The sequence below is a fragment of the Mesoplodon mirus genome (genome assembly GCF_964341445.2).
Source record: "Mesoplodon mirus genome assembly, chromosome: 2".
Classification (NCBI taxonomy): domain Eukaryota; kingdom Metazoa; phylum Chordata; class Mammalia; order Artiodactyla; family Ziphiidae; genus Mesoplodon; species Mesoplodon mirus.
In genome coordinates this window covers 11,354,977-11,381,355 of record NC_138977.1, presented here as the reverse complement: position 1 = coordinate 11,381,355, position 26,379 = coordinate 11,354,977, and the positions used below count along the sequence as shown (strand labels likewise).

Sequence of the window (26,379 nt, the reverse complement as noted above, 5' to 3'; positions counted from 1 at the left end):
GTCGATCTTTTTCTCTCTCACACACTCTTTCTCAGTATCACGTTACCTGAGAAATTTTGAGAGGGAACTTTAAACCAGTGGGAGAAAAACTCTCCTGAGGCTTTGAGAGGATTTTCATCGCTGCTAGTACATTGTTGCTTCAAGCATTCAACTGAAAAGAAATACAGAAACCTAAGCATGGAAATTAGACAGTCTTAACAGAAGCAAGTTATAAGCTTTTCACTTGCTTTCACTTGTTGTTGAGCTCAATGATCTAGTCTATGAAATGGAAAGTGGATTTTAGTAGAATCTGACTTAGTGACCCGTCCATGGGGAAGTCCCCACAGTTTTAAACAGAGAGATGGACGTGGTTCTTACCACAATCTGATGTTTGTAACTTGAATGTAACTTACATGCAAAGTTCCACTATGCGGAAGAACTGCCATTGAAAATAATATAACTGAATTGGGGGTATGGATGGGCAGGCCTGAAGATGCCTCCACACACACAATATTTCTCCCACTTGTCTATCTGCAGCTTCCTGAGACAGGGCATCAGCAGATGCGGGGTCCGTTAGCCTGAGATAAACAAGCCTCAGCTTCAAGAAAACCTGGAGGACTCATGTTCATAAAAGCAAGGCTTTCTCTTCTGCATGATTCCAATAAGCAAATTGTTTTATACACCAGGGTCAATGGAAGAGAGCTGGAGTATATAGCTATGTAGCATTTTTAAAAGATATAAACAAATTGTGTGTACAAAAATCTTTCTGGATATTCATTTTTTTTAAAAGCTCTATAATTGGAGCACAGACCCAAATAAACGAGCTATAGCTTCAGGCTAGTTACCCAACCCTGCCGCTCCATTGTAAAGGGCCCAAACTGATGATCTTAGAGGTACTTTCACCAGATTTGACAACTGGAAACCAAATATCAAACTGAGCAATGTTTGCTGGATTATATTTTTTTGATTTACAGGTATTACAAATTTTTGGACAATTTTATGGTACTTCCTTGGTGTTGAAGAAGTAGAACTCACATTTTGATATTTTAAATATTTATACTGAATGTATCTTCTTAGGCTAATTTAAGTAAAATAATTTAAAATAAACATATGTTTAGAGCAAGGCTGTGGCCCAATAATGGGAAAGAGAAGCTTTTGAGCCTCGTGTGCCCCTCCCTTTCTTGGACAATGAGATGCCATTAAGCCAAACACATCAACAGGAATGGGCAAAGCTAAGGTGGGCGCATGGTACATGGGGCATGCTGCCTAATTCCCTGGTCAGTTTGAAGAATGAATCCTGAAAAAGGAAAATACTTAGACAGAATGATTGATGTCTAATACAGGCTTTTACATATAGCATGAAAAACTCTCCAAATCAAAACCGTACTGAGAGGCACACCAAGTTGCTGACAAGAAGACTAAATCCCATTAAGTTATCAGTTCTCCTCAATTCCATTTATACACTCAAATTTCAATTAAGATCTAAAAATATGTGGGGGTAACTTTTCCAAGTTATTCTAGAAAGAGTCCAGAAGAAATATCACTGAGAATGTCTTAAAAGCTACAGAAAAATAAACAAGAAGAGAGTATCAATACTACCAGGTATTAAGCAAATAACAACATCTAAACCTGTGTAATATTAATAAAAATACTGACAGAACACTAGAATGAAGTTAGTATACCAGAATCAGAAACCCACTATGTGGGAGTGTGTGTGTGTGTGTGTGTGTGTGTGTGTGTGTGTGTGTGTGTCTACCTTTAGAATTAGATAACATGATGTGATAGAATCACAAATAAGTGGGAAATGGATGCATTATTCAAAAACTCCTGCAGAAAAATGTTATTAAGAGGGAAATCAATTTAATTCTTATCTCACACCATACACCAAAACAATGTTGGTGGAAAAGTGATAAAAAAAATCATTAAAGAATTAGATGGTAAGCTGTTTTAGGGGAAGAATAATTTAGGTAAATGTTAATCTGTTTTATAAATGAGAAAGTATTATCTAAGCAAAAAAAAAAAACCAACGGGGGAAATATGACATTCAACTTAACAACCCACACATTTTCAACTTTCATATGTTAAAAGAAAGAAAAGCAATACAGATAACATAAATGACAAAAAGACAGTATCATAAAGGACACTAAAATTGGTGAAAAGAAAACCAAGGTCCCAATATGCAAAAAAGCTAAAAATATAAATTAATATTTAAAATAAAGTACAAATGAAAATAAGCATTTCAAAAATGTTTAGCCTCAAATGTCAAGGACCTAGTCAATAGCACAGGAAACATTATTCAATACCTTATAATAACCTATAATGAAAAAGAATCTGAAAAAGAATATATATATATGTATAACTGAAGCACTTTGCCATGACCTGAAACTAACACACTGTAAATCAACTATAATTCAATTAAAATACATATAAATAAATCAAATTTAAAAATTTGGAGCTTTGAAACAACAACAACAAAATGTTCAGCCTCACTTAATAAAACAAAAGAAGAATGCAGTACTTTAAAGCCTAGACTTTACAGTAAAATCAGTCTTGGTCCAAGACCCAATTCGACCACTTACCAACTGTGTGACTTCGGGGTAGCCACTTAACCTCTCAAAATATAACTTTCCTAACCTTTAAAATGGGATGGTAACATTGTCCTCCTCCTACAGTTGTTGCAAAGATTAAATGAGATAATATAGATAAAGGTCTTGTTTGATGAATGGGCTGCACGACGTGCACAATAAGTTTTCTTGTTGTGGTTAATGTTGTTAAAATCATCTTCCTCATTCCAATTAACAAACTTAATAAAAAATAATCATATCCCCCAGTGCTGGTGAGGATGGAGATTTGACTTATGTACTTCCAGGGAGAATGAAAATGGGTGCGGTCTTTCTAAAAAGCAGTTTGGCAATATGTATAAGGAATTTTTTAAAGATTTATACTTTTTATCCAGAATACTATTTCTAGGAATCATTCCTAAGAAAACAGTAAAAATAATAGACAAGGGATAGTAGAAAACGAGGTCATACAGAAAAGATTCATCACAGTGTGTTAACAGGAAAAAAATGCCCCCCAAAAAAGCTAAAAAAATGCCAAAAAGTCAAAGTTGCAAGGATGGCTAAACAAATGATAGTGATTTGTATGCTTAACTACCAGATGGCAATTAAAAAAAGAAAGAAAGAAAGAAAAGGTTAGAGCAGTGTTTACAGGCACAGGAAAAGTGATTTTCTTTTTTATTCATTGCTGTAAACCAGAAAAGAGCTTAGCATAGTACCTGGCACATAGTAGGTGCTCAATCAAATTCTAAACTGAATTGAACAACAGAATTCTAAGTGGAAAAAAAAATCAAGACATTTTCACACACACACACACACATGCATGCACGTACTATAATCTCAACTTTTATAGAAGAATCACAAAATCTAGAAAGAATCACAGGATTCTAGAAAGAAATATGATAAAACACTAAAAATACGTCCTTGGATGATATTTTTCTGCCTCTTTAGACTTTTCTCTACTTGCCAAAATTTTTTCAATGGAGATCTATTACATTTATAATATGGAAAAAAAATGAGTAGAAAAAAAAATCAACTGGAAGCCAACTGGCTCAATTATTTCTTGTTACACTATTCTGAGTATGTACCATTCTTCACTCCCACCCAAAATATAAAGTGAGAAATCGGAATATGAATAGCATGAATAAATTGGGAGGCAGTCTTTAAAACACAGTCCAGGAAAGAAAACATTATAGTAAATTTCAAAAAAGTCAAAAAAATTATGTGTCTAGTATTAAGAAAATTATACAGGGCCTTTGTTCCCTATATAATTTTTACATATGAAAAGTATGGCATGGCTTAAACCCTTTAGATACAAAATACTTGTTTTCTCTACCATGGAATTATATTTTCTCTTAGACATATAATATCATAATGATTTATATAGAATGGTTACTGTCAATTTTTTGAAATCTGAAAAAATCCTACTCATTTAAAATTTCAACTCAACACAAAATCTAACAGGTATATTTTAGGAGATTCATGACATTTTCAAAGGGGAGGACCAAACAATTTCTCAGATTGCCAAATTCTCAAACACACTCACCACGGATAACCAGCTCTAGAAAGTGAAGTGCCATGTTACCTAGAGCATAAAATCACCTGGAGCTATGACCACTGGGCCACTGGCTGGGCTCATTCACTGAAAGGCCAGTTTTCAGGACTGTGTGATTTAAATTCACACTTCAGCAAAATTATAGATTACTATGTGTAAGTAATTTAAGACAGCTGGTAAAATCTTGACTCATGCAAACTAAATTCTCGCATGCCAAGGGCCTGCTGTTGTCTACAATGTCTGCCTCTTTAGAAGTAAAATGTTACATTAAGAGAACTGTAGTGACAAAGTATGCAGACAGTTAGTATTTGTTTTAATCTAAGAAGCCTAAAGCAGTCATTGGTTTATCAAGCATGTACTAACTACCTACCATGTTCAAGGAACATTACTGCACACTTTTGTTGATTAAAAAAATATGACATAGAATCTAAGTTGAAATCGATTCCTTAATTATATAGTCTGCCATATTTTCCAGAAACAGATTCATAATTTGTGCATAATTTAACTAATGCTAAGATTTCTAATATTTTAGTTGAAATATGTAGTGTTCTTACTTTAGTAATTTTTCTAAATTGACCTTCATATGATACCTATTTTTGTAAATAACTGCTTCACAAGTATATTCCGTTTGATATAATTTCTAGGATTTGCTTCCCAAAATGGCAGAAAGGGGAAAAGCGAGTGAGATTGTGGATGAAACAAGAATGGCCATGATTTGACAATTACTGAAGTTGGCTGGTGGGAACACGAGAGTTCATTGTACTATTTTTTATTATGTTTAAAATTTTACACAGTACTAAAAAGTCTTTTAAAAGAAGTATATTTCTTAATTATGCCCATTTATGTTGATTAATTTTTCCATTGGTTTCCATTCCCACAACTGCCCCATCCAGTGAACATGGTTTGAAACATCTACCATGTTGATCTTGAGGAGGTTCCAATCAGGTGGCTACACAATGCATGGGACCCATGCTGGTGCACGGAGAATGGAATAAGTTTTAATTCTGCCATGGCCCATGATTTAGTCACTCAGCCAAAGAAAGGGATGCTGACATCCAGATAAACCAAGAGGAAATGGTTTGGATAAATCTCAGCTGTCACAATAAAGTAAATTACAGTGCTACGTGGCTAATCCAATTTGGTCACTGTGATGGCCAGGCCATCACTATTACAGAGGACATTAGGGAACTGCTGAAGTGTCAGGGAGACAACCTGCACTTTTTTTTCTTTTTTGCATTGTCCCAAGGGCAATAAGATAGAGGAAAAATTAAGAATTATAGCCTTCAACACCTAGAAAAAAGAATTTGCTCAGCCTGTGTAATGAGAGGATTAGGATTAAAATGCAAATGGTTAATACAATGTCTGTTTTAGAAAGACCATACTGGGGGTGGGGAGGAGTTCTACCATGTTCACTTAATTTTGTCTTTACCTTTTTCTTACCCAGTCATAAGCAGAATTCTGGCACGTTTAGTTCAATTAATTGCTAAGAATTCCTCACATGAGCTGACCCCACATAAAAGCAGAGTGTGTTGGGGCTTCCCTGGTGGCGCAGTGCTTGAGAATCTGCCTGCCGATGCGGGGGACACGGGTTCGAGCCCTGGTCCGGGAAGATCCCACGTGCCATGCAGCAACTAGACCCGTGCGCCACAACTACTGAGCCTGCACGTCTGGAGCTTGTGCTCCACAAGAGAGGCCGCGATAGTGAGTCCCGTGCACCGCGATGAAGAGTGGCCCCTGCTCGCTGCAACTAGAGAAAGCCCTCGCACAGAAATGAAGACCCAACACAGCCAAAAATAAATTAAAAAAAAAAAAAAGCAGAGTGTGTTAAATATTACAATTAAATCTTTAAAGTATTACAAACAATAGATCTTCTACATATACTGCTAAGGATTTAGCTGCCTGTTGATTTTAATTTCATTAGCTCGCCTGTGACATAAATAAATTCTGTGTAAAAGAATAGCTTTAATAATGAATATACTGCAATTACAATGACCCAAGGCTACTAAGTATTGCACACTGCCACCTAGTGCTGTCTCTTTCACTCCAAATGCACAATGGACGCCTTCAGGAAAGTGGAAATGCTCTATTTTAAAGCAAATTTATCCAAAAAGATAGCTCTGGAACAGATTTATTCATAACTGCTTCAAGAGAAGAAAGCTATTAGGGAGAAATGAAATTACATATACCATAAAATCATCCCTGTCTCATAAATTTAGGTAAAAAAGATCTGATTAGATTAGTAAATATAAAAAGTTACAGGTTTTGTTAATGAAGACATGAAATTTTTTTAAAGGGTGATTTTTTTAATACCGTGCAGCAAGTATGTAGCATATTCTATTATGAGTGTGATATATGCCTATGCTCCAAGTGGAATATGTGGTTATCTAGCAAGTTTAGTATATGAAAGCGTCCAAAAGGGCTTTGTAGGATGTTAAATAATCACTAATGATACTTTCAAGCTTTCTTAAGGACATAGCTATAATCTCCCCTCATCTACAGGTTATTACTTCAATTTAAGATGTCACTGGTTTTTAGTTCTACTTTATTTTCCCAGCGGTGAATAATTTTTGTGGTTTGGTTGTGCTAATTGCTCTGATCTTTTGGTTCGAAGAGTAAAGCTCCAAGAAAATGAAATGAGAAATGTTTGAAAGACTGGATTAAAGAAAGGGTTGCTATAGAGAACTTTGCTATGGGTAAGAGAGTGCGTTCTATTTGCTTCATTGTATTCTCCAATGGTAGTCCCCAGTTTGGTCTACTTAATGCACTGTAGCTACCTATTTTAAGAACTAAGGTGAAAGGTGAAAGACTCATATTTCTGTCAATTAAGTTTGGTATAATGAAAAATGCTCAGAGGATTCCCTTTAAATCATTGCTGCTTAACTTTTTAAAAATCACACTCCGTTTTGAGACACATAAAAATCTGTTTCTCCCTTTAAAGTACTTATAATTTATAAATACATGATATATTAAAACTACTCATATATGGAAATTTTAAAGCACTATATTTTATGTTGCTCTTTTTCATTGTTGTCGTTACTCCGGTAATTCAAATTCAGAGTGAGTATTAAGGCCGCCTGTATATCCCACAAACTTTGCTCCATCCTTGGCAATGTGGAAAATAGAGCACATAGCTCAGTAATTTCAACATCAAGCCTGTTGCAGTGCTTCATTTTAACAACCAGAAAGGCAGGTAGAAAAAGAAAGATAGGTAAGATACAAATGGATGGAAGGAAAGGAATGAAGGAAGGAAGGAAGGAGGGAGGGAGAGAGGGAGGGAGAAGTTCACCTTTGAGGGAAGTGTTGCCTCCATCCCCTTGAAATCATTAATTCAGATAATTCCCAAAGGAATCTCTGATCACAGCCACATGATCTAGACAACTTCTCACTACTTCCTTTAATCAGCTTAACCAAATGAATACTGCCAAGTCTATTCCACTTAGCTCTGCATAGAGCTATTTTGAGGCCTCTCCACACAATTAGGACACCTAGTTGGCATAGCTGCCAATGCAGAAGACAGAACTTACTCAAAATATTGCAGTGTAAGAAACTCAGTTTGGAAAACATGATTTAAGAACACATATTACATTGATATCCAATTCTTCACACTGTGTTGGGATTACATCTATCAGTGTTCGATAAAATTACAAAGTCAATTGGAAAAAAAAAGTCTGAAGTTGCAGCTCTTAGATATTCCACTGGCCTTATGGTATACCATGTATTAACAAGATACTTCTAGGACATAAGATAGTGGTTACAACTGTCCCTTATATAAGAAAAATCCCACAGCCGTTGCAGGTATACAAATGAGATAATTATAATAATAATACTTCATAAGCCTTTTCAAATGCTCCTACTGGTCGACAAGGTCATGAAAACGTATAAAGGAAGTGAACAAACAAGTCTTGATTCAAATGATAATAATGCCTGGGACTCTCAAGATTCCTTAAAATTTTCTCCCATATCTTAATGCGTTTCTAGGTATCAACACAGACTGCATTTAAAGTTTTGGAAAACAAAAGCTATGTGCATCTTGCACACAAAAATGCAATCATGGCATTATCATTCGGATTTGTCTAAAAATAAATGTTTAAACTGAAATTATTTGTCTAATAACCTCATTTCTTAGCCTGAATATGAAAGTATGTATATTTGTGTATCCTAAAGAGCTTTATAATCAAAGATTTCTAACTCAATATTAAAAAGTAGTAACAAAGTGGCTATGAAGCACATTCCCTAGGGCTTAAGATAGATAGAACACACTGAAAAATTAAGATACAGAATACAGAAGAGACAGATACAGCTTTCAAATGAACATTAACATTAAACTTGAGATGATTTAAAACAGCACATTTCTAGCTATTAAAATCCCCATGGTTATGAAAGACAAGAATTTATTCCACACAGATTACAAAAATTATGATATTTGTATCTCTAATATTAGTACTGGCTGGGGATTGTGCACTATGAAATAAGAAAATGTAACAGATACTCAGTAAGCATTTTGCTCACTAATTATTTCATAACTTTTTAAACTTTGTATTCTCAGATGTCAGGTAATTACCTGACAACTGACATCTATTCAGTTGCTAAGAGATATGAGATCAGTTTGCACTTTTTTCTTTGTCTTTAGGAGAACTGCCCTCTTAGGTTTTGCCTCAAAGTAGTGAAAGTAGCCTCTGTCACCTATGTGCGAATTAATATTACTTGTACTAGAAGAAACTCCCAGGTCTCAGAAAGGAAATGAATTGCTTTCAATCTGCACAATTTTGAACAAACATCTGGCTTTTCCCTAAGCTTAATGAGTTTTCCATTTCACACCCCTCAAATATCACAGCATCATTTTATAATCAAATTTAACTGATGAGTCTGTGTTATGAGTATTTTGACAAAAATCTTACGGGGAATGAAGTCATTCAGTCGATTTGCATCCCAAAGTGAAGCTCAAACCCAACATTTGGAAAGTACTTTCTGCCTATAACTTTGACCATGTGCTTCTTTAAACAGCTGGAGGAACAAGACTAAACTTGGTCTATCTGGTGTTTCTTATACTTTATCAACGGATCAAAAACAAAACACTGTTATAAATATGTTCATCCTAACTGGTCATTAACTTATCACAAATAAATATTGATTTGCCTAATCACAGAGAATATTCTTCAAAAATAAGAGCAGTATTTCAAGCAGCACATATGTTTCTGAAAGACACTGAGGATATAGACTCCCATAACCTTTCAAGGACAATTTTCTAAATCACATTTTAGAGAAATACATTGGAAAAGCATTCCACTGCAGTCGCGTTTTACTTTACCACACATCCAAGAGGTTCCATTTTTAACGCTCAAGTACGTATTACAAAGCCATTGATCACTTACTCTGATTTCACATCAGTGCTCTACTGGGGTATATCACAAAGGAACACAAGATCATGCATTTCTTTGTCTATTAAGTGAGACAGTGCCCACTTCCCCAGTCCTCTTTTTACTCAACTTCTTGCACTAGCCAGCTGCCCCGTCGGTGGTTCCTTGCACCTTATATGTTGCTTTAGCATCGTCAGATTACTACTACTGCTGGTCCAGAACCCATTAAGAAAACTCCTATGACAAGCCAAGGCCTCGGAAATGTAGCCCTACACCTACGAACGGGCTATCTAGTGCCCATCTCGAGGGAAAGAAGACAATCTACCCCCTGTCTTCCAGGCTTTCACCTATTTTATAGAGCCACACCTTCACAAACACGTTCTGTCACACTGAGAGGAAGGAGATATGTAAAATGTTAACACCTGGAGTCATGAAATGTAATGACCTCAAACAACACACCTCAGAAAGAGGGAGGAAACCTAGTTCCGCGCGGAGGGGATTGGGGAGAGACAGGCAAAGTTAATCTGCATCATTAAAACAAGAGTAATAGAAAAAACCCTCTCAGGTTTTTCCAGTTAATTCTGGGGCTGCAGGAGCAGCAGCAACCTAATCAATATGCACATCCTCACCCTTATGAACCTCTTGTCCCCAGACAGAAACTGCCGGTGCCTCTCCACCGTGTAGAGGCAGACACCACCACCCCCAAAAGAGACTTGAGTTCAGAGGCAGAGGGAGGGGCAAAAGCAGATACGTGGGGCTCCAGCATCCCGATCTTAGTCCCAGCTACAAGCCTGAAAGTCCATTCAGAAACCAGCCCCTGGCTCCTAACATCCCCGGCCTGGGCCCTCCCTGCCAAAGGTGCCAGAGAGCTCGCAGACCCTGCAGCGCAGCTGTCAGACGCCAAACAATGACTTCCCCACGCCAGCCCCACGACCACGGCCCCCCACCGCCCTCCAGGCACGGCCCCTCGCTGTCGAGCCCCTTTAAAAATGAGACCTCTCTGGGGCAGGACAAGAGGTGCTCGGTGGCCAAGAAGAGAGGCACCGGGCTTCTCTGCCGGAATGAGTTGCCGGGAGTGGGCTGGGGGTGGCCATGGAGAGGGGGTTCCTTAGGAAACACCGAACCATGGGGCAACGGAGACCCCAGTATCAAGCTCCCTTACTCCCACCCCACCCCCACCCGCTCGCCTCGAAGACGACCCGCTCGCCTCGAAGACGACTTCTCCAGAGGCGGGCGGCGGCGGCAGGTTAGCGGCCGGGAGGCGGTGGAGAGCGAGTCCCCCAGGGCACCGCAGCCTTTCCGAAAGGACCGCGAGGGTGGGCGGGCGCCGCCTTGGAAGGTCAGTGAGGCCAGAGCTCAGAGTTACGCGGGGCTCACAGAGTGAGCGTGAGGGGGCGAGGGTGACGGTGAACCTGAACCTGCGGGCGGCCCGACCAAGGGGCGCCCGGCCAGAGGGTCCACGGGTGTCAGGGAACCCCGGCAGCCCGGGAGAGACAGCACACCACACCGCTCAGGAGCGAGGGCTGCATGGGGCTATCGGGGCCGCCAGACTGAGAAACTTGATGCCAAACAGACCGGCTCCCCGCCCCCCCACGCCCTCCCCCGCGCTCTCAGACCCGCTGGAACGCCTCGCGAGTCCCCCACCGTCCCCCAGTCCACCCTGCCGAAGCCCCCGCCGAGCCCTCGGAGCCCCGGCGGGTAATTACCTCTCCCGGAGGCGGAGTAGGGGGCGGCAGCGGCAGCAGCACTTTGAGCCTGACTTTCCGGCGTTCGCGGGTGAGCTTGTGCGCGCCAGTGGGAGCTGTAACCTGCTATTTATAGACCGGAGCCTCAGCACCCGGGGCTGGGAACCCGGAGGAGGCGAGCCGGCGGCGCGGCGGCGGCGCAGGGCGCGGGGCGCTGGAGGCGGCTCCCTGAGGCTCCCGCGCCTCCCTCCGGCTCCCGGCGCCCGCCGCGCTCCCCGCTCGTTCCCCGCTCGCTCCCCGCCCCGCCGCGCGCGCCCCGGAGAACTTGTCACCAGCGCGGCCGCCTCTCCGGCTGCTCACACACCCCCTGGCACAATCGCTACTTTCTGTGCCCCCACCCCACCCTTCTCTGCTCCTCTTCCTCCTCCTCCTCCGCTCATTACCAGCGGTCTCCTCCCAATGTCACCGGCGGCTGAATAGAGGCGGCGACGGCAGCGACCGTCGCGCAACTGGCGCAGCTTGCTTTCCGCTACCGATGGAGTGGAGTTAGTGACCCGGCCGCCCAACCCGAAATGACCCCAACACGCTTGCTCCGGGTGCGGCCACCCCGCACCCCGACCTTCTGCTGGGCCCCTCTGCCAGCGGGGACTGTCCCCAGCCTGGGCTGCTGGGAGCGCCGCTGCGGAGCGGTGGGGAGAGGTGACCCGAGGCCGCCACGCTGCGGCCGGGGCCGCGGAAACCACAGGGTTTTTAACCGGCAGGAGGAGGCGCCCCGGACCCGTGCTCAGACCCGGGAAGTGGTGGGGAGAGGGGGAGGTGGTGTCCCGCGTCACCGGACTTATGCCTGCCACCGCCCTGGGTCCCGTCTCTCGTGCCACTCCTCCGCCTTGGCCCGGGATGAGGTCGGGCGGAGGAGACCTGGGCACTGGCGAGGCTTCCAACTCGGCGCAGCCCACGGCCACCCACCTCCAGCCCCCAAGTCGCGGCGCGGTGACTGAGGCCGAGCCGCTCCCAACAAGCGTATGACGCGCCTTTGGCAGCCGGGGCACGTGGGGACAGGTCTACACTCTGCGTGTTTGGGGTGTGGGGAAAACAGGGTACGTAATCGCGCAGTCTGAACCGAGGCTAACACTCCCCCTCTGCCTCGCCAAGAAGCCCACTGGCGAAGGCGCACAGCCCGGGTATTCCGGTTGGCTGGGGTGTGGGGAGAATGCCTCTCCCTATCTGCGCTTGACAGGTGCCACCTGGCGGTTCTCTTGGGGAGGTTTCCACTGAGCGGCTCAAAGGTCACGGGGATGCTGGGAAGGCCGGGCGAGCGCCAGTCCAGGCAGGCACCCTCAGCCTCTCCCCTCCCTACGGGCACTTTAAATTTACAGTTTAAATAAGATTGAGAATGCTAGTGCACGCGGGTTACAGTTTGCTCCGCGGAGACGGGACTCCCAAAGTTGGGATGGTGAAGTCGATTTGGGTAAGTCAGTACTTACAGTTACACAGAGTGGGCAATTGGAGCTGCCCCCAGCTCTCACCCCTGCTGTCGCTCCCTGCATCTAGGCATCCCTTCACTCTGAAAGCATTTAATTGCCACTAGGTTATAAGCTTTATCGATGAGAGCAGAGACTTCGGTGTTTGGGTTTTTTGTTTTTCCCATCACTCTTCCTCAGAACTTGGAACAACGCCTGACATGCTGTAGCTTCCATAAATGTTTACAGAATGAATTAATAAGCACTATGGGCCAGAAACTGTGCTTGGCCCATTCTCTCCCTGCAGCCCTTCCCTTTCCTTCTCTTCAAGCTCTTTCTGCTACACTCAGCCGCCATCACAGGTGAGCTGGATGGAGGAACAAAATGAACAAGCAGTCCACGCAGGCCCTGCGGGGATGTGGATCACACCTGAGGAGCCCATTACACAATTAAATTTCTCTTCCATGGGGGAGTGCTGAACACACCCATTTTTTGGAAACAAAACAAAACACCTGTGTCATGCTTGGGCTTGAAGCAATGGATAAATCCTGTTTGCAGAGATCTGCTGGCGAGATGAGACAACTTTCTCACTGGGCAAGAGTTTCAGCCTTTCCTTAAAATACAGAAAGAGGGAAAGAATATCAGAACATCAGAGTGCCAGAGCTTTGCCACTAAAGTGAAAAGATGTTTGATATATCCGTCGTCTAAATTTAAACGGAGATTTGGTGTGTGTGTGTATGTGTGTGTGTGTTTATGAAGATTGCCACAGTGCCAGAAGCATTAAACCATTCCTTCTAAAAGACAGGGTTGTAAAACAGATGCAGCAACTGTCTTTGTGGAAAAAAACACTTAAAGAGACCTAGAAAACCCTCTTATAATTAAAACCCAGACATTCATCATGCTGACCAAGACCTTTTACAGACCATTTACAGGGCTGCTGGGGACAGCCCTGTGACATACCCACGCATATCACCTAGGAAGTTTTAATTCTGGAGAGAGAGAATGAATCAAATACATGTACCCCATGACATTTTAAAAACCCATCAATCAGCCTGATATTTACCTTTTTTAGTTATTTGGCGGTGTTTTCCTTGAATAAACCTAACAGGTTCAGATTATTCTATGGCTTATTAAACTCATTCAGCACCCACTTTTACAAACCTTGAACTTTTAGCCAGTTGTGCCTCCAAAACATAACTCCATTTTCCAATGAAGGACAAAATATTTTTTATTTCCTTTTGATATACCTTTATAGGGCCAGAGACCAAAGGTGATTCCCGATAGTTACCTTGCTGTCTAACGCAATAAAATCAAGCCAGAACCTGCAAGGCTGGCACTGCACCCCCCTTTTTCAGTGAAGTAGCTCATCCTTTTTCTTTGTATAGATTCATTATTCCTGGAGATTTTTATTTCAGGTGAGATTGGTATGGCACAAGGAGTATTCTCCATTTTTGTGAGCCTTCACTATGAAAAATCTCTTCTAAAATGTAGCACCAAGTATGGCATAGTGGTTTTTTGTTTACCAAATTTGTTCATTTATATTAATGATAACTTTGTAGATCAAGTCAGTTTTCCTCCCAATTTTTTGAAATAAATTTATTTGTTTTTTTAAATTTATTTTTCGCTGCATTGGGTCTTCGTTGCTGCGCGCCAGCTTTCTCTAGTTGTGGCGAGCGGGGGCTACTCTTTGTTGCGGTGCGTGTGCTTCTCACTGCGGTGGCTTCTCTTGTTGCAGGGCACAGTCTCTAGGTACGCGGGCTTCAGTAGTTGTGGCTCGGGGACTCTAGAGCGCAGGCTCAGTAGTTGTGGTGCACGGGCTTAGTTGCTCCGCGGCATGTGGGATCCTCCCAGACCGGGGATTGAACCCATATCCCCTGACATCGGGAGAGTTAAGTTTTGATATTCCTACGCTAAGATCATTTCTTGTGTGTGCATATGTGTATGTGTGTGTGTGTGTGTAATGAAACTCATGGGAGATGTTATTAGAAATAGGAATTGTACCCAACTTAAGTTAAAGGGGGAAACTAGTGTAAAGATACCTGGCTATCCATGGAACTCGAGGACAGGAATGCAACTGGGCATCAGTGACAACTTGGAAACAGGGACATGCGTTAAGGACTTTATCTCTCCTTTTTCTCCCACTACCCTACCTGCTCTATCCTTTCTCTCTCTCCTCCTTCCCTTTCTCTCCGCATACTCGACTTTCTCTGCTTCTCGGGTGTGCCCTGAGTTACGTGGTTACTCACAGATCTTGAACTTATGACCTATGGGCCAGTTCCGAATTCTCAAGGAAGTACCACGATTGGCTGTCAAACTCCAGTCCAGACAACCATGGCGAGGGGATCACGGTCAAGTTGCATTCCCATAGCAGCTACTGTAGCAATCAGATGGATAATCGTGGTGGGCTGAGGCAGGAAGGGAAGGAAAAATTCCCAGAACATGGGGAGGAGTTCCTGATCCTCTCCCCTGACCGCTATCATCTCTGAATCCTTGTTGTTCTGTGAATAATGGCACAAAAAGGCAGAAGGAGGCGGGAAGGAGAAATATAACAAATATAACGTGCCATGACATCTGTGTGTGCGAATGCATATGCATGTCTAAATCCTGAGTGACGGAGAATGCCTCTTGCTGATGGTGGTGCCCTAAGATGCTGGTCCCAGTAAAAGTAACAGGATGACTTTATGATCTCTTGACCTGGGACTAGATGAGCATGAGGATGGAATCAAGTATTTCACAGACAGTTTACTTTAGCTCCTTTTTTCATGACAAATTAAATAAGAGATTTTTTTAACTGAAAGAAATGAGTGTGATATCATTTACATTTATCAAAGATAAACAGTCTGCTCTCTCATTTACATAATAGTTATTTCAAAATGTATATAAATCATGTACTTGAAATTGAATCACATTTCAAATATAATCAGATGGTGAATCTTCACATTTTTCTGGTCAGAAACGCCTTTGAGAATTTGAAGAGAGCTGTGGACTTTCCCCAGAAAAATCTTGAGCAGATGCACACATTTTTTTTTAATTGTATGGACGTATAGTTGATGTACAATGTTGTATTAATTTCAGCTGTACAACAAAGTGACTCAGTTATACATATATATTCTTTTTCATATTCTTTTCCATTATGGTTTGTCACAGGATATTGAATACAGTTCCCTGTGCTCTACAGTAGGACCTTGTTGTTTATCCATCCTATATATACGTGTTTGGATGCACACATACTTGTAGTGGGATGATATATGACATATTTGTTTGAGAGCTGGAACTTCAAACATGTTTCTTTTGGCTTCCTCCACTCAGCCCCATTTGAACAAGTGAAACAAAGACTCCAGATTTGTCAACAAAAGGTTCAAAATGCCCAGTTAAGTCAAAACATTGGTTAGGGGTGGAGAGTCGCGGAGCCTATGGGAACTTGGGGAAAGAGTTCCCCTCCCCCCACTCCTGCCCTGAATGAGATACAAATGAGGTAGAGGTAAGGAAAGAAGACAGAGCGGTTAGTAGCTGCAATGTGAAGAAGGATGTTGTATTCATTCACTAGGACTATCACAACAAAATACTACAGACTAGCTGACATAAACAACAGAAATTTATTCCTCACAGTTCTGGAGATTGGAAGCCCAAGATCCAGATGCTAGTGGAGTTGGTTTCTCCTGAGGCCTCTCTCCTTAATTTGGTGATGACCACCTACCTCTGTGTCCTCACAGGGCCTTTTCTCTGTGTGCCAGCACTTCTGGTGTCTCTTTTTGTGTCTAAATTTCCTCCTCTTAGAAGGACACCTCCAGACCGGGTTAGAGCCCATCCTAACAGCTTCCTTTTAAGCTGATCACCTTTGTAAAGACCCTGTCTCCAAATAGACAGTCACATTCTGAGGTACTGGGGTTAAGGCTTCAACATATGAATTTGCAGGGCATGGGGGACACCATACACCCCCTAACAGACATGCACTGCATCAAACTCCAGAAAGGGTCTTGGGGTGGAGGTGAGATAGAGATTTCCCCTTTATGTTAAGAGAGCCGAAGAGTAAAGAAATTTGTATCCAGTTTTCCCATTGAAGTATTTGGAAAATCTCAGCCTTGAGAAGAACCCAGAACACAAGGATGTAAAGTGGGAGTGTATACGGTAGTCTGCCTTATCCAGATCTTAAAGGGCTGAGGGTTACAGCCTTTCCAGCCCCCTGGACTTTCTCATGGTGACTGAGTGGTGACGAATGGGTGCCTGTGAGCTGCAGGAGGCCTGGAAGTTAGTGGGAAAGAGAGCCAACGTGACATGGAAAAGGCCACCCAGAAGGGTAAACAGACACAGGACTAAGAGTGTCCTGTTGACTGGTATGCAGAGACATGGCTACCATTCTGTGACATTGCACAGAGCAGGCATGGGGCCAAAGCAATGACCTCAGGATAGTCAGTGGCTATGCCCTAGAGCAATGTCGTGTGTCACTCACACCTGGAGAACAGAGGCCAAGTTATCTCTGCAGAAAATGAGAGGAGAGATCATCAACACCCAGACATGTCCCCCAGTATCATGATGCTTCACAAGTCTCCCCTGGACTAACAAGCTGCCCCAGAGGTGAGAGAGAAGGAAAAGAGGGAGCAGCAGTATCTTAAACTGGGTAAGTTTTAAACCAGGATAGACTTGGTTTAGGTGACTGGATAGGACTAAGAAAACTAACTGAAGTTTTCTGTTTCTGAGTACAAATGGGTGCTTCTAAGTTAATTTTACCGTAGCAAAATTATGTTCCACTTTTTGTACCTGAGATTTAAAGACTATTGACTTTTTTTATACATAAATTTATTTATTTATTTTTTGGCTGTGTTGGGTCTTTGTTGTTGCACACGGGCTTTCTCTAGTTGTAGCGAGTGGGGGCTACTATTCATTTCAGTGCTCAGGCTTCTCATTGCGGTGGCTTCTCTCATCGCGGAGCATGAGCTCTAGGCACGCAGGCTTCAGTAGTTGTGGCACGAGGGCTCAGTAGTTGTGGCTTGTGGGCTCTAGAACGCAGGCTCAGTAGTTGTGGCACACGGGCTTAGTTGCTCCGCAGCATGTGGGATCTTCCCGGACCAGGGATCAAACCCATGTCCTCTGCATTGGCAGGAGGATTCTTAACCACTGCACCACCAGGGAAGTCCCTCTATTGACTTTTAAAAATACATTCTTTACACTTCACATTTTTAATGCATTTTCAAGAAGTTCGTAGATCTCTTGGAATAGCATTTATGAATCCAGATTGAGAATATTTGCCCTAGGGGATATCTATCTTTTTAAAATACATCTTTATTGGAGTCTAATTGCCCTACAATGTTGATTAGTTTCTGCTGTACAACAAAGTGAATCAGCTATACATATACATATATCCCCATATCCCCTCCCTCTTGAGCCTCCCTCCCACCCTCCCTATCCCACCCCTCTAGGTGGTCACAAAGCACCGAGCTGATCTCCCCACTAGCTATCTGTTTTACATTTGGTAGTGTATATATGGCAAGGCTACCCTCTCACTACGTCCCAGCCTCCCCTTCCCCCCACTGTGTCCTCAAGTACGTTCTCTACATCTGCATCTTGGTTTTTAAAATCTGATTGTATGAAGAATCTTTTTAACTGAAACAAAAATACCTGCTAATAGATATAATTTTCCACTAATATATTATTTGAAACTCTGTTTTCTTAAAGAGTAGTATCTGTAAGTTACAGACAATAGCTCACATGATTGTGTTTAGTAAATGCCAGAGAAAGGATAGAATCGTAAATGGAGAAATTATAGACAATCACTGGGTAAAGATAGCTATATTCAAGGAGAGGTGACAGTATTATGCTGCTTCACTTTGAGAAATATAAAGCTTTTTATTTTAACAGAAATCTTCAAAATGAAAACATCTGAGTTAATTATTTTTCTTTCTCCCCATTTTCAAGCAAATACTTCTTTATTACCTCATTATGTCACTAGTGGCATAAAATGAAGGAGAAACTTACACATCAGACATATTTGTAGGGAATGTTTGTGTTAATGAGGGCTATTGACTGTAGCGATATTCCTGAATCTTTTCTTACATCTTGTTCATCAGTGTCTCTCTCTTGCATTCCACTCTTAAAACATGCAAATAGATCCTTCTCACTCTATTTCCAAAGATTTCTCTACATCCAATATTCCTGTCAATTTACCATCCTGGGTCCCTTCTTCCTTGGTATAATCAAGCTCTATCATCTCTTTCTGACCTGATTTAGGCTGGAATAGACCAATTTTGATCACCAGAGTAAGTCAGAAGAATTGGACCCAACTGTATCTCCCAATTAAACCTGTATCTCCAGAAACCTGTCTCCATCAAGACTTAATTTGTTCATCAAGACAAGATGTGTGCTTTGGTATCAGACAAATTATGGCTCAATCATGGTGCTCCCATTCACCAGCTGTGTGACCTTTGATGAGTGCCTTAAAATTTCTGGGTCTTTTTCTTTATCTGAAAAATGGGGACAATAGTACCTACCTCATAGACAGATTGTGAGAACCCCCTGTGACACTACAAGTACAGTAAGTCCCCTACGTATGAACGAGTTCTGTTCTGAGAGCACAAAATTAGCCTAGGTACCCAACTAACACACTCGGCTACATAGTAATGTACTGTAATAGGTTTATAATACTTTTCACACAAATAATACATAAAAAACAAACACAAAAAATAAACATTTTTAATCTCACAGTACAGTACCTTGAAAAGTACAGTAGTACAGTACAACAGCTGGCATACAGGGGCTGGCGTCAAGTGAACAGGCAAGAAGAGTTATGACTGGAGGAGGGAGAGGAGGTGGGAGAAGGTAGAGCTGAAAGATCGTCAGCAATAGGAGATGGAGGGTAAGCTGCAATTTCACTCATGCCTGACGTTGATGGCACAGGTTCTGGGCTTAAAATAAAGATACTGTACTACTGTACTCTATACCGTACTCTAAAGTACACAAAAGCACAACCACTTGTAGAGGATGCATGCACGTGACAGTGTACACCAGACACATGAACTAGCTTACGTGCTTGGACATGAGAACACACATTCGCATCTTTGAAAGTTCACAACTTGAAAGTTCGTAGGTAGGGCACTTACTGTACACAAGATGAGCTGGCATCCATCTTGCACAATGTATGTATCCAGTATCTCCTTGCCAAGACTGAAGAAGATGGACAGGGAAGGGGCAAAATCAGAGTTTCAACATTAAACCTTCTAATTTATATGTTCTAGTCTCACTATTTCACTATTACCTACAACCTGACATTTGTCACAGAGATATTGGTCAGCACCTGTGAAGAGTAACAGAGTTCTAAAGAATCTGACTAAAGTCTATGGCATCTGAAAGGAGAATTTTCCAGAAAGCTTCAAATAGAAACCTTCTGCAGAACCACTTCTAACTTCCATTTTATCTTTACAACTTTCCTATTCAGTTCTAACAAGCATTCACTGAGCACCTACTGTTTGCCAGGAATTGTGCTAAATATGGGAATAAAAAGGTGAAGAAGGCATAAACGTTGTCTTCAGAGAGCACATCACTTAGTAGGTTTAGACTTGATTTTTTCTAAACCTAACCTCTCCATTTATTTATTGACTACTCAATTCACTGGAACGTCACATTTACTGAGTGTCTAGTACACGGGTACAGGGATGTGGCAACCCAGGGATGAGCATAAAATGTAGTTGACAGGACAAGGTAAGTATACAAACAGGTATAAAACAAGGAGAGAGATTAAGCGGACATGCCATGAAAATCAAGAGACAAGAGAAATCAAATCTAATTGGAAGGATCAGAAAGATCCTCATGAAGGAGATGATGTTTGATATGCGAGAGATTTCAGGGAACGTAACTGGCACACATTCCACAGGGAGGCCTGTTAGTCCATGGTGGATGTTGAAAACTCTCACCCGTCAGAGCAGGTCTCCTCACCCACTCTGAGGGGACCGTCCATTTAGTCCTCGCCCATGCTTCCCCATCACCGTGAACCTGCCTCCGTTGTATCACTTACTGCATTGGATTTGTTTACCCATGTATCTCCTTCACTGGGTCACAAGCTCCTCCTGAGAGGAAAAGCCATGTTTTATTTCATTTTATAATGGATACGAAGGTTCCAGAAAATGCTGAGAACTTGGAACCTAGGGAATTTTACATTCATTTACTTTTCAATTTTACATTCATTTACTTTTCAAGTAAATTCATTTACTTTTCAAGTTTATATCCAACTTGAACCTCTCACCACACTTGCTGAAAAATCTATCAGTTTTTAGGGTCCGCTTCACCTCTTTTGGATCTTCTGCTTGGAAGGGGGTTTACCTAGTCCCGGGGCATCTCTGACCCACGGTTCTCTCAGCACTTCTGCATGCCTCACAAGGTCATCAGGAATTTTAGACCTCCACATGGCACATAAAGGTCAAGGGAAGCCAGGGCCCATCCATCTAGACTCTTCTTCTGCCAAGGCTCTCTAATATGCTCCCCTAGGCTGCATGTGGAACTTCTCTGAGACGTGCCGTGTTTGGGGTTCTTCAGAAAGTATCTCAGTGTATCTGCTCTCCAACACTTGAAGATTAACCGCTAAGGGGGAAGGACAATTACATCTATATTTCTGCCCTTTTTTCATTTCCTGCACTTTCTCTCCACACTTTCTACTTCCCTACCCTGTTTACCAAGGCTCCTACATCATAGCCTCCTCTTTTTCTGGCAGCAACTGTATTTATCTTCTTGTAGCAATACTGCCAGAGAAGATACAGAGAAAGAATCTGAGTTATCATGAGGAGAAAATTCATCTGGGTTACTTCAAAAACCTCATCCCATGTTACACAAATTGATGAATGAGTGTGTACATGCACATGCATGTGTGTGTGTGTGCGTGTGTGTGATCACTTTTGGAACACTTTAGAAATTCCTGAGTAACATTTTCATCTACACTTGAGTATTGTTTTCTATAACATTCAAGCAAAGCATAAAGTTACATATCTTTTTCTTTGTAAATAGAATATAAGCTTCTCACACAGAACGCGTTGCAATATTCTGTAAGGTAAAAATTGAGAAATCATTATAGATAGCTTAAAAGTGTTCTTCCTTTGAAACATAGCACTTGTGGGCAAATAGGATCGTTTGAAACCTTAGGAAAATGTTGAGGAAATTCATCAGTGTGAAAAGACAACTGTTTTATTTGGTCTAAAATGAAGTAACATTTTATAGGACTGAATTTCAGTTTCCTGAAAGTTATAATGAAAACAAATGATTGACTCATTTTATGCTTTCTATAATATAAAAGTAAAAACCTACCTGAGATAGCCTTTTCTGGTTTTGTAACCGAAAGCTCTAGCTGAGAGTAGACTTGAGTGTTTTCTTTTCAAAAAAAAAACCTTGAAAGACCGGGTACTCAGAGGTGATTGGGAGCAGGGAGCAGGGAAACACTACTATTTTAATACTGTGAACATTCTATCAGCTTCTCCAAATGGAAGATTAACTTGAACCACGTGGTCAGATTGCTTTTGATTTGGGGGGAAAAAAGGATTTTGGTGGGGTTTTTGTGATGGTAAAACCAAAAAGAATATTATTCTACAATGGGATTTTCTAAGTAGTGAGGAAGCCAACAGCTCTACATAACAATGTAAAAGTTTGTCCTCATTCTAGGCCCTACTGTATCTCTGAAGATGATTATGTTTCCTGAAGGCAGGCTTTGAACTGGAGGTTAGGAGTGGTGGATGAGAGAGAAAATAGATCTGTCTCTCACTGGACTCAAAAGACTTTGGGGCAACGAAACTCCAGGCAGGAAGCCCAAGAGCAAAGGCACTTTTCATTCAAGGATGTCAGGTGTTCCCTGCGCCATGTTGGCAGACCATGTAACATCCCCGTTCCACCCTATTCTGTCCCTATCATCACATCCCAGGTGCCCTCATAGAAGGACGTGGGCCTTTCACTTTAGAAGAAGCCCTAAGAAGTCGCCTGTTCTTTGCTTGTTCTTCCTCTGTTGTCATTCCTTTCTGTGCCCGTCATTTGTCTGTGAAGTGTCCTTAAACACAATAGCAGGATCTTAGCTGAGCCTTGGTGACTTTGTCCTGTCACGGTGAATCAGAGGCAGCAACAGTGTGGAGAAGCCAGAAGATACAGAGAAAGAACTTGAGTTACCATGAGGAGAACCAGAAGATGATTGGTTGAAGGGACTCTCTAAACTGGAATAAATTGGTAGAAGCATTCTTTGGATCAAAAAAATACCGGACTTCCAAAAATCAAATAGGATACCAGCTCCAACTATTCTTTTTTTTTTTTTTAATAATACTATTCTTTTTTTTTTTTTTTTTTGCAGTACGCAGGTCTCTCACTGTTGTGGCCTCTCACTGTTGTGGCCTCTCCTGTTGTGGCCCTCTCCCGGAGCACAGGTTCTGGACGCGCAGGCTCAGTGGCCATGGCTCATGGGCCCAGCCACTCCGCGGCATGTGGGATCTTCCCGGACCGGGACACGAACCCGTGTCCCCTGCAACGGCAGGCGGACTCTCAACCACTGAGCCACCAGGAAGCCCTAATAATACTATTCTTATTGCTAAAACTATTCTTTTTTCTTTTAAATTTTTTATCAAAGTATAATTGATATATAATATTATATGTTACAGGTATACATTACAGTGATTCACAATTTTTAAAGGTTATATTCCAGTTATAGTTATTATAAAATATTGACTATATTCCCTGTGTTGTACAATATATCCTTGTAGCTTATTTTATACATAATGGTTTGTACCTCTCAATCCCTTATCTCTATATTGCCCCTCCCCCTTCCCTCTCCCCACTAGTAACAACTAGTGTGTTCTCTAAATCTGTGAGTCTGTTTCTTTTTTGTCATATTCACTTGTTTGTTGTATTTTTTAGATTCTAGTATCTTAATTGCAGAGAGGTGTGATTCCCCAGAGGTTGGAGAAGCCACGCATTTGGGTGATAGTTACAAGGAACAGAGGTACACTGGGCAGACATGAAATACTAGGAATCCGTGGTGTTGGCCTGATGGGTCCCCTCTCTGTACCTCTCATTTTTCTCTGCCAGAGAAGCCACTGGTATCATGGCTACTGGGATCCTGGTCACCTTATACTGAACAGCTAGGAGTGGAGAGATGAAGAAAACTTGGGGGATACTGCCATTCAGAACCACAGCTTTGCTGTCTTCTGATCTGAATCCTTCCCTTTGAGCATTAATACTTCTCAGCAACTTTCATTGTCTATGCTTCTTTTTGGAGGTTCCCCTTTGTCCTCCTACCACTACTTGAATGATCTTCTGCCTTCTCCTCAGTCCAAATTGCAAAGGATAGCATCAGATTGAGGCAATTAATCTCTCTCCTATTAAGAAGAGAGAGCAACGGCCTACATCATATCTTGCTGATGTATGGTTAGGCTATTCTTCTATCAGGTGTCCACGCTTCTCTGGAGAGTATAAAGGGCAACCTGGCATCGTTTCCAAGAGCAGGGAATTGTGAATTAGGGGTATTGAGCACCAGGCTAGTAAAATCCTTAATGAAACAAATGCACATTCAAATACATAAGAAAAGGGCTTTGGTGAAAACATACACATATGCAGTGAACTATGTTTCTGCTAAAGGTCATGAAATCAAAGAAAGAGGTTCAAATACCTGTCACCACTACCGACCATGCTTACAGATGGGGTTAAGCCAACGTGGCAGCAAGAAAGTCAAATCTCTTACTGTTCAGGTCCAATTCCTAATACGTGATTCATTGATGAGCTTTGTCTTTCTGAAATAAGGAAAACACTGCCCAGTTTTTGTTCTGCTTTTTATAATAAAGCATGCAGTTGTGGCTTTTATTAGTTCTGAAAGAGAAAGCATACTGCATAAAATAGTAAACCACAGTATGATTGTCCCTTGATAATCTATATTCCAGGGAGGCTGCAGTTTATTTATCCAAGTATTGATGAAAGGCTAAATTTTTATTATGCACAAACCAATTTAAACTGTGCTTAAAATGAATAAAGAAGAAAAGTCATCTCTGCTTGCACAGCTACACAATTATATGGTTTTCAGCCATCTCTGAATGTTTCTTTCTTTCAAATTTCCTTGGAACGTAGTTATTTTTATATTACGTATAGATAGATTTTGTTTTTCCCTGGGAATCTAAGGAATAAAATTAAAGTCAAGTTTTGACTTCTTTCCATCCCAACGTCAAACAATACCCTCAATAAAAAATGGCTTACTGGTGAAAGAGGCTCAAAATCAATATTGCAGGGACCTATTTCATCAAGCCCCCTGGTTCCCGGCCACGGCACTTCTCCTCTCCTTGCACTTGGAGCCATTTTACACCCTTGCATAGACTCAGCCATTTCTCAGTTCCAAAGGCCCTTGGTGGGAAGGGTTTGAGGACAGCCACACCACACTGGAGGGGCCGGCTTCCAGACACACTCACCATTCATCCATCTCAGAGTTTGGGCACAGTGCTCCTGATGGGTTTTCCTGGTTTCTGAAACCTAGAATTAAAAACAACTTTCTGGAAATTAGCTCTGTGACTTGGAAACAGGTCACTGAACTTTCAAAGGATTCCTCTTCCATTTTTGACATCAGTATGTCTTCCTAGGACATCCAGGACTCCTTTCTGCTTCCTGGGTTCGTAATTACAGCATGATCAATGTAATGGAGCAGCATGATATCCTGTGGACTGGTGAGATGCCTAAGGCACCCATGAGCCAAATTGGGAGCCAGCAAACTATGGCCTGCAGGTCAAATCTGCCCTGCAGCCTGTTTTCGTAAAGCTTGCATGCTAAGAGTGGTTTTTACTTTGTCGAGTTGTTAAAAAAAAAAAAAAAGAGGAAGAAGAAGAACATGCAACAGAGATTATATGTGGCACACAAAGCCTAAAAAATTTACTCTTTGGCCCTTTACAGGAAAAGTTAGCCAAGCCCTGAACTAAATTACCACACAGAGCCACAGAGTTGATATAGCCGGTTGTCCACTGCTGCCCCCTGCTACTTAAAAGGAAAGTGCATCTGTGGTCTCTTGGTGTATTTAATTTCAAACAAAAATTTGCCAACTTGACAATTCCACATCAGGTGTCAGGATCTGTGTGCCCTGGCTTCAGAAAATAAACTACGTATGGAACAGCTTCTGTTGGAATCACCCTCTCATTAAGTTTCTGATAATCCATTGATATGGTCCCCAAGACCCATCAATCTTCTCACTGGTCAAACAGGAGATCTTAATGAGGATGGGGGAGGGGGGGAATTTGGGAATGTAATAGGAATTATTATCCCTGCCTTTCTCAAGGGTTTGATTTTAAGACTCATCTCTACAACCCCCTAGGTATGTGGCATGGCTTAAGTTAACTATTATGGCAACATCTTAGCACAGAAGCTTTCTCTTGCCCATCCAGAGCCTTCATGCTATGCATCAGGAAGCCAGTATGCACATGCTGATGAGTAAGTCTATTCCAACTACCAGATACATATGGAAACTGGGAAAGTAATCACAGAACGAATCAGCAGGAGGCCCATGTTGACCCACTGTGAGGTAAACGTAAACCAAATTTCCATTTATACTCCCTAACCTCAATAAGTCCCCTCTGACTACACTGGCATTTCTGGGTCCCCTGGAATGAATATTAGCTACAGCTCATGTCAATAATCCCACAAAGATCTCGGTGGTTCCTTTCTCCTGGCCATAGCCATTTTACTGACAGATGAATGCAGGTCCTTTTCAGGAGAATGCAAAGAAGATGAACAGTGCTTATGGCACTATCATAGGGTACATTCACTTATGGGCTGTGAGTCTTTGAACCAGTAAAGGGCTGA

General features: G+C 41.9%; 1 protein-coding gene across 2 annotated transcripts in view; it reads right to left on the bottom strand.

Moving 5' to 3' along the window:
* INPP4B (inositol polyphosphate-4-phosphatase type II B) overlaps window positions 1–26,379 on the bottom strand; it is an 880,599-nt gene that overhangs the window by 727,697 nt on the left and 126,523 nt on the right. The window contains exon 1 of one of the 2 annotated variants that reach the window (XM_082610958.1): window positions 11,156–11,172. The exons of the other annotated variant lie outside the window; for it this stretch is intronic. The gene's annotated coding sequence lies outside the window, so the exon portion shown is untranslated. Of the gene's footprint in view, window positions 1–11,155; window positions 11,173–26,379 lie in introns of those variants that run through there. 2 annotated transcript variants of the gene reach the window in all.